This window comes from Strix aluco, chromosome W (assembly GCF_031877795.1).
Source record: "Strix aluco isolate bStrAlu1 chromosome W, bStrAlu1.hap1, whole genome shotgun sequence".
Lineage (NCBI taxonomy): Eukaryota > Metazoa > Chordata > Aves > Strigiformes > Strigidae > Strix > Strix aluco.
Window position 1 is genome coordinate 18,489,801 of NC_133970.1, and position 8,396 is coordinate 18,498,196.

General features: G+C 59.3%; 1 pseudogene; it reads right to left on the reverse strand.

The window, feature by feature from the left end:
- Positions 1 to 1,608: 1,608 nt before the first annotated feature.
- LOC141917837 (PHD finger protein 24-like) lies at positions 1,609 to 6,197 on the reverse strand (annotated as a pseudogene).
- Between the last annotated feature and the right edge of the window lie 2,199 nt (positions 6,198 to 8,396).

Consider the following 8,396-nt stretch of genomic DNA (forward strand, 5'->3'; position numbering starts at 1 on the left):
ACCCTGCCATACACAAACCCAATACAGCCTGGCAGGCAAGCTCGGTGTGAAATGCAACCAGGGCAGCGGAGGAAGGTGTTGTGGCACTGGTGTGCCTCCTGGCCTTGCAGCAGAAGGAGTCCCTGAAGACAGGACCTGTGCCCTGGCTGGGGTAGGGGGGCTGAGAGGGATGGTGCCCTGATGCAATGGAGATGGAGGTGAGGGAGCAACCGGGCTGCTGCAGGTGTGCCTCATCTGTGCATACACCAGGTGGGCAGAGGCTGAGGGTGCCATGGGGAAGGGGTCAGAGGGGCTGGGGGCAGCTGCTGTGGGAGCTGGGCATCCCCCCACCTGATGTGCATGGGTCAAGGTTTCTAAGGGTCCCTGATCCTCTGCCTGCAGGCTGAGTGTGTGTCCCCACCTTAGGGCCACTAGGCATCACCTCTGCCCAGCAAGTGCTTCATCCCTGCAGCTGACACTCCAGAGGGCTCTGCCTCCTCCTCCTCTCCCTGACTACTAATGCCCCTGATGAGGTGGGGATGCCTGCTCGCTGTGCCAGGGAGGAAGCAGGAGAGAGTGGGGCTGGAGTGTGACAGGAGTGCCGACTGGGCAGAGAGCATCCTGCAGGATGGGGGGGTGGGGGGGGTGGAGGGGGTGGGGTGGAGGATGGACGAGGGACACAGGGGAGTGCTCCCGTGCAGCCAATCTTACCCTCCTATCCCTCCTGGCACTTCCTGTTCCCAATGCTCTTTCCCACACCATTGCTGTTGGCATTAAATGCTTGGTCCCCAGCAGGGCAGGGTTAAGCCGTGCCAGGAAACACTCCCAAGACACATCCACGAGCTGTGTGTGCAAGGATGGACCTGCTGGGCTCTGGCCCCTGTTGGAGCTGGGCAGGGATGTGGAAGAGGCCAAGCAGGGGTCAGCCATGTCCCTTCCCCAAGGATTCATACTGCTGATGAGCTGAGCTGGTGTTTGCTGCAGACTCCCAGGTGCTGCTGCTGGTGGCACGCAGAGGCTCAGCCATGATGCCCTGCTGCGCTGCAAGAGGCTGGGAAGGGGGCATGGCTGCCCCCACCTTGTGTCCTGGACTCCTCTCTCACTCCATAACTACCCAGACCTGGGACCAGGACCAGAGCAAGACCCACTGCTCCTCTAGGGCAGACCCTGCTCTGTCTGGGGGGGGTCCCTGGATACAGGTCCCTGGCAGCTCCAGGTCCTGGCGGGTGAGGGGGTGCTGTGGGGCTAGGGATCATGGGAGCAGCAGGTTCCCTGCCCCTTGTGCCCTACGACATCCCTGGCTACGGGAACCCTCCCCACAGCAGGCAGCAGGACCCATGGGATGCAAGAGCACTGGAACCACTTCTTGCCCCTCCCCACTTCTCCCCACCAATCAGAGACCCCAGGGCTGCACCCACTCCCTCAGCCAATCAGAGCGTGGCATCCATCCTCTTCACGGCCAATCCGAAGTGGAGGCAGGGGCCCTTCCTTGCTAGCCAATCGGTGGCCAGCTCTGCCCATGGAGGGGCAGGGCAGGGCAGGGCAGGGCAGGGCAGGGCAGGTTGCTGTGGCAGCACAGCAGTGGGAGAGACCTTCCAGCCCAAGATAGAACTGTGGAGCGGGAGAGGTCTAGGCCAGGGGCTGCAGGTGGAGGGCAGCGCTGTTGGGGCGGGTGGCCAGGATGTAAGCAATGTTCTCCTGCAGGAAGCTGGGCTAGTCGACGGGCCTGCAGGGCAGATGCAGGCCCACCAGCTGGCTACCTCCTGATGCTGCTGCTCCCTCAGTGTCTCCTCCAAAATGGGGGGGGGGGGGGGTGCCACCCGCCCCCCTAAACCGCCCCTGGCCTTACGTGGCCTCCCCCTTCTCCATGGCCAGTAGGGTCTTCTCCTGGCTCTTGCTGCTGCCACTGTTAGTGTTACCGTAAATTCGGTCTCAAAAGAACTCACTAAGGCTTAGTTTGAAGTTTTAGAAGGCGGGCATTCTTTATTGCAGCACTGGATGCACGGGGGATCAGTCCACCTAACATGCATGCTGAAAGAAAAAAAGCACACTTATTATATACAATAACAGAAATGAATATTCATGTAATTCCTGAGAAGTACACACCTATTTCCAGAGGATCTAATGCATATGTTAATACATTCCGCAAGCGTACTAAAATTTGGGGAAGGGTCTCTGAGGGGCTTCCATGGGGGTTTCCGGTGGTCTGTGGTGGTCCCTAGTGGTTGTTGAAGAGGTGTCTCTTAGTGTCCTTTCCATGAACTCTGAGGTTTTTTTCATATAAGGCCTCGTCTTGTCTCATTGCTCTGTCTGTAAAGTTTCTCAGCTTTCTTATCTTTGGCTCCCACAGGTGTCTGTTGGTTTCTTTGCCCTCCCCAGGATGTACCCATCACAGATGCAAAAAGTATGTCCTTGGGTGCATTCTCGTCTGAAGCCCCTTACAGCAATGATCACCAACTGCTTGCAGGCATCAGCTAGCAGGCATCACTAGCAGGGCTGCTCTCTGACATGGGCCCTATGTAGCTGATGCTGCATGGGGGAGGAGGGTGCCCTTTGTCCCCCCTCCTTGCACCTCAAATGGTGGCATTGGGGGGAAGAGAACATGCTGGGCCAGGGCAGGGCTGCAGGGCCGTGGAGGGGGAGGTGGCAGGAAAGGAGGGGCACCCATTTGCATGCTAAGCCCCTTCAGTGGGTACTGGGGCTGTGGTGGGAGTCCTGGCAGGGATGTCACACCCTGAACCCCCCCCTACCCCCCGAGGTGGGCACCCCCATACCTGACATTGCAGGACAGTGTCTCCTTTTGGTGTTTGCGGAACCAGTCATGCCAGAACTGGTGGTCCTCGCCCTCCCTGATGAAGCCATCACTGTCCTGGTCAAGAGCCTGGAAGGCCACCCGCGCCCACTCCCGCTCCTTGGCTGTCAGCAGCCACAGCAGGGCATTCTGGGGGAGCAGAGACGGGAAGGGGCTCACCCCCCTGCTCCTATGCCCAATGTTGTGGGAGTCTGCCACTCTGCGTGCCACAGCCATGGGTGCCAGCTGTGGTAGCCAGCCCCGGGTGCTGCAGCTGTGGGTGCTGGCCATGGGAGCTGGCCCTGTGTGCCATGGCCACGATTGCCAGCTGTGGAAACCAGCCCCGAGTGACATGGCAATGGGTTCCAGCTGTTGGAGCTAGCCCTGGGTGCCACAGCCATGGTTGCTGCGGCTGTGGGTGCTGGCCCTGGGTGCTGTGGCTATACCTGTGGCTGTAGTTTCTGCAGCAGCTGGATGGACTTGTGGGAGAGGAAGTCATGCCACTTGACGTGCTCCTTCTTGTCAGGGTCCAGGGCAGAGAACTGCTCTGCAGGTGACAGATTTGCTGTGCAGTGCCCAGGGAGGGGGACCTGCCTTCCCCAATAGCCCTTGCCCTCCCCAGGAGCATCCTGCCAGCACCTGCCAGAGACCCCAGCGAGGAGGGTCTGCAGGGAGATGGTGGGGTGTGGCAACTGAGGCACGGACTCCCGAACAAATCCAGAGGGAAAGAGAGAGTTTATTGTTACAATGATACATACTTATGCTCTCGGATGCTGTCGGAAAAGCTCTTACTTCATAGTTAACAAATCAGCAATTAGACAGCTATCAACCTTTTCTCCTATCGGCATAAGACCACTCTAACACGTGCTGTGCAGACCAATCACCCTCTTGTTCACGCGCTGTTCTCGCGATAGCATCTTCTCGCAGTTCAGTACTTTTCCACAGTTTAGTGTTGCAGCTGTCCGTTGTTTTTCCCTGCCACCTTGGCATAACTCAACAGCCTCTTATCTTTCTTCCAAGGCCTGTTTTTCATCAAAGCCTAGCACTTTCTCAGAGGCTGTGCAAGGCTGGCAGGCCAATGCCTCCCACAGTGGGGGGTAGCTCTCAGGGAGGCCCGGGGAGGTTGAAGGTGCCCCGTGCATCACCTGGGGCTGGTGACCCGAAGCAGGGTGGTTCAGAGGCACGGCAATTTTGGGCACCCAGCCTTTCTCCAGGTCCCTGGGAGCACCATGCATTCTCCCCCCCACACCATCCCTCCTCTTCCCTGCTTCTGCTTGCACTAACGGGGACCCCATCAGCTGCCAGCCTTAGTAGAGCTTTTACCTCCCACCGGGCAGGGGAATGGCAACATTCCCACCCTGGAGCAGCAGCATTCAGCCTGGGGGCCAGGACTGTGTCCGGGACCTGCTGTGGGAAGGGTCTGCACCTGGAATGATCTTGCACTGCCGCAGGATCTCCATCAGGCTGTACATTTCTTCCTCCATCAGCAGGAGACTGAGGTTGTCCTGGGGTGGGAGGCAGAGAGGAGCCATCGGGCAAAGGTACGGAGTAGGGGGAGCACTTGGCCATGCCGCGGCACTGGGATCCCTTGAAGGTACGTGGGTATGGGCACGCAGAGAGGGGCGGTGTTCTGTGTCACCTGGAGTGCTGCAGTGGGGTGGCTTCATGCCCCATGACTTCAGGCGCCATTCCAGCTCTGCCACAGCTCCTTGTGTGCCCAGTGGTGGGCCCCCTGGTGTCATGTCCCCCACCAAGGTGCTGGGGGCTGACTGCTGGGGTGGGGAGGTGGCAAAGGGCTGCTGTCCCCTGTCTTCTGGTGGCTCCCCATCAGGCCAAGGTGGGTGGCAGGAGCTGGGGAGCAGCAGATCCCCCATCACCCCCAGAAAAGGCTGCGACATGGGACCCTGCTCATGTCCACAAGGGGCACAGTACCCTGGGGAGCACCCATCACCCAGCAGAATCCCGGTGTCCCCCACCCCAGGCACTCACACAGTAGTAGCAGCTCCAGCCTGTCTTGGTGTGTGCCATCTCTATCGCCTCCATGGCACTGTTGTTCCGCAGGTAGCCCATGTGGTGCAGGCAGCCATCGTGGTACACCCGGCTGCAGACATGACAGGGGAAGAGGCTCTCAGCTGTCCACACCTCGCAGATCTCACGCATGTCGTCGTTGAGGACCTGGCAAGCGATGGGCAGCTGCTCAGAGAGGCAATGTTGGCAGGGGGCTGGCTTCTCAAGGTGGGGGTCAGGGCAGTGCTTTGCAGGTGGGGATGAGCATTGGGGGTCAGAGGGGATGGGAGGGTGGGTTTGTGTGGGGCTGGTGTAGGGAATAGGTGGGTGGTGGGGTTGTATGGGGCATGGCTGACTTGCTGGCCAGTTAGGGTTAGAGGAGGATGGATGGGTCTGGCTGTAGGGTTGGAGGGGCTGTGGAGTTGTAGGTTCTCTAGGGTGCAGAGTGGTAGGTGTAGATGGCTGGGCTGTGGGATTATAGTTTGGCTGGTCTTTAGGGTTGTAGTGTGGGTGGATGGAAGTGTTGATCTGTGGGTTGGCTGGTTGTAGGTGTGGATGGATAAACTGTAAGGTGATCTGGGGTGTAGTCTTGTAGGGGTGGGTGGATGGATGGGTAAGGTCATGGGTGTGGATGGGTAGGCTGTAGGACTGTGGGCATGAGTGGATAAGCTGTTGGGTTGTAGATGGGCTGGGCTGTAAGGGTCTCAGGTGTGGATGGACGGGTTGAGTTGTAGGCTGTCTGGCTGTAGGCTGACAAACACATAGATCAGACGGTCCTTCTCTATCCCCCAAAGCTGGAGCTGTCTGTGCCTAGAAGTGACCTCTCCTCTCCAAGACACCCTGGGGTCCCTCCCAGGGCATGTCTGACCAGTTGCATGGCATCTCCATCTGCCCAGCCCAGCCCCTGGCCCCCTGCCCCACTGAACCATCTCTGTGGAGCTTTGCTGTGCCTGTGGAGGCTATCTGCCTGGCAGGTACCAGGTACACTTCCACATTTCCCGAGCTCTCCCCTGAGCATCTCCAGCCCCATCCCTGTGCTCCAGCTGCTCACCTGCTCCTGCTGCTCCAGGCTGATGTCTGGGGGCTCGTCATCATGCAGCTCCTGCTTGGGCTGGATGAAGGTGAGTGGTGTCAACCTGTTGGCTCAGTCAAACTCCTCCGTCTCTAAGCCCCGGCCATTCAGCAGCTGTTCCCAGGCTGCCTTGCTGGTGCTGTTCTCCTCTGGCTGGGAGGGCCCTGCCAATGCCTCCTCCTCTCCCTCCTGCACCACCTGCTCCAGGGTCCCCCAGTGCATGCCCCCCACCTCTGACTGCCACTGTGTCAATGGCTGCTCCCACAGCCCGTCCTTAAAGGCCGACACAGCCAAGCTGACCTTCTGCACCTTCTTCACTGTCTGCTGCCTGGACATCAGCACCCCCATGGCTCTGTGGGGAGGAGGAAGGTGCTCAGTGCTAAGACCTCGGGGTGCAATGCTGCTCTCCACCCCTGCACCACCGAGCCATGTCCTGGCCCCAAAAAGGTGTCCTGGTGGCTGTCCCCCAGCTTCATGGGGAGCAGCTCAGGGCAGGGAGAAATGGAGGCTCCTTGGCAAGCTGGAGCTGGGGTCATTTGTGGTGACCATGGGGAGATGTACCTGAAGCCATGTGGAGACCTGACCGTGGAGGGGCTGAATGTTAGTGGAGGAGCGGACAGCAAGCAGGGAGCTGGTTTGGGGGCACCCTGCCTCACCCATCCTTGCTCTGTAGACTCTGTCTTAATAAGAAATGCTTCCAGGCCCTTCCCACACCAGACTAGTAAATCCCAGAGGGCTGGGACCAGCTGTAACCCTGCCCCTTGTGTGCATCTCCTTTCTGCCTTGGAGAAAGCCTCTTTGGCCAGCCAAGGGTGAGAGGTGTCCTCCCTGCAGCTCTGCACAGGACTGGGGCAAAACAGATCTGGTGCTGGGTCTCTTACCTTCCCTAAATTTCAGTTCATCCCCCCATTCTTGCTTGGGCTCACATGCTCATGTGTGCTGCTGCCCTGATCACTGGGCATCCTGCATCCCACCCTGAAACATGGGTTGGGGCTGGCTCGCAGCAAGGATCTAGGTGGGGAGGCTAGGCCAGCTGTGGGAGAGCTGCTAGGGTGCAGGAGGGAAGTGGAGCAGTGCACAGGACTGGGGTGCATGGATCCTGAGAAGGAGGTTTAGCTGCAGGACTGAAGGAAGATCATCTTGGGGTAAAATGGGGAGGGCAACGGCAGCAGCAATAGCAGGTTGGGCTCTGTCTCAATGGGGGTGGACATGATGCTGGGCTGGAGAAGGCCAAGGATGGTGTGGACTGAAGCCAGGGAGATGCAGGATTTGGTCTCCAGCAGTGTGGGGCACAACATCACCCCGCTTGGGTCTTGGCACTGCCCCCATGCCCAGCTGTGGTTCTGTTATGGTTATGGAATATGCTGCAGCCAAGAGGAGCTCCCAGCTGGCACCCAGGGACCAGTGGGTGGCATTTGCTGCCTGTGCAAGGGGGATATCAGAGCAGCCTCAGCAGGGAAGTCCCCAGGTAGTGGGATAATTAGCAGCACATGTGCACACACCGGGATCTTGCCGCTGCAGGAGGACACGGCACTGTGGGCACTGCTGTGGCAGGGAGCCTGGGCAGGGTAATTACAGCTGCCCCACATCAGTGGTGCTGAGCAGAATGTGCTGACAGGCGACAGCCTGCAGCACTTCGCTCGTCCCTACACCTGCAGATGCCTAGCCCCATGCTCTTGCCCTCACCCTGTGACCCCCAGTCGTATGGGCTTTGTTCACGCACACACATGGGCATGCAAACTCAAACACTGATGCGCACACATGCATGTGATTTCCCAGCCTCCCTCCCCTCCATGGGATCATCTGTGAGCAGATTCCTACGTGTGGAGTTGGGTGTGAAACACACGTGGGGCCCCATCCTGTGTGCAGGGGTCTTGGTGGTGGGCAGGGATATTTACACCTGGGGCTTTGCAAAGGTGGGAGCAGGGAAGAGCTGGAGGCACACATTCAAGCCACAGCAACAGCATCCCTGCGGCTGTGCTGGTGGGAAGGATGACACCTGGGTGTCTCTGCCACCTTGCTGTGCTGTCACCCCCTGCCTGGGCATCTCAGGATCCCATCAGCAGGATCAGCTCTCCTGCTGGGCAGCACTGCAGCTCTGCCTGCAAGCCAGCGAGCTGGGGGCACCACAGGGAGATCCCCCCCAAGAGCTGCCTTTGCAGGTCCTTGCATCACGGAGCATGGGCCAGATCCTGGACTCATCCTGCCCAAGGCTTGGGTAGAAGCAGGGAGAAGAGGGAGCAGTGGGGCTGGGCTCATGGAGAAAAGCCAGAAGAGGGGTGTGGGCCCCAGCTTGTGGTGCACCAGTCCCCCCAGTAGCTGTATTAGTGCTCCTGATCCCCAGCATGCTGGCAGCATCTTCTCACAGTGTTGGGGGCTCTGGGTGGCCCATCCCCAGCCACCCTGCAGTGCAGCAGGGCAGGTTCCCCCGCGTGTTCATGGTATCGTCACACCCCTGCCCCGCACCACTGCTGGAGGATCCCAGCCTGTCTCCTTGTCTCCAGTCCCTGGTGACTGTCCTCTCCCAAGGCCACCCTGAGTGTCTCC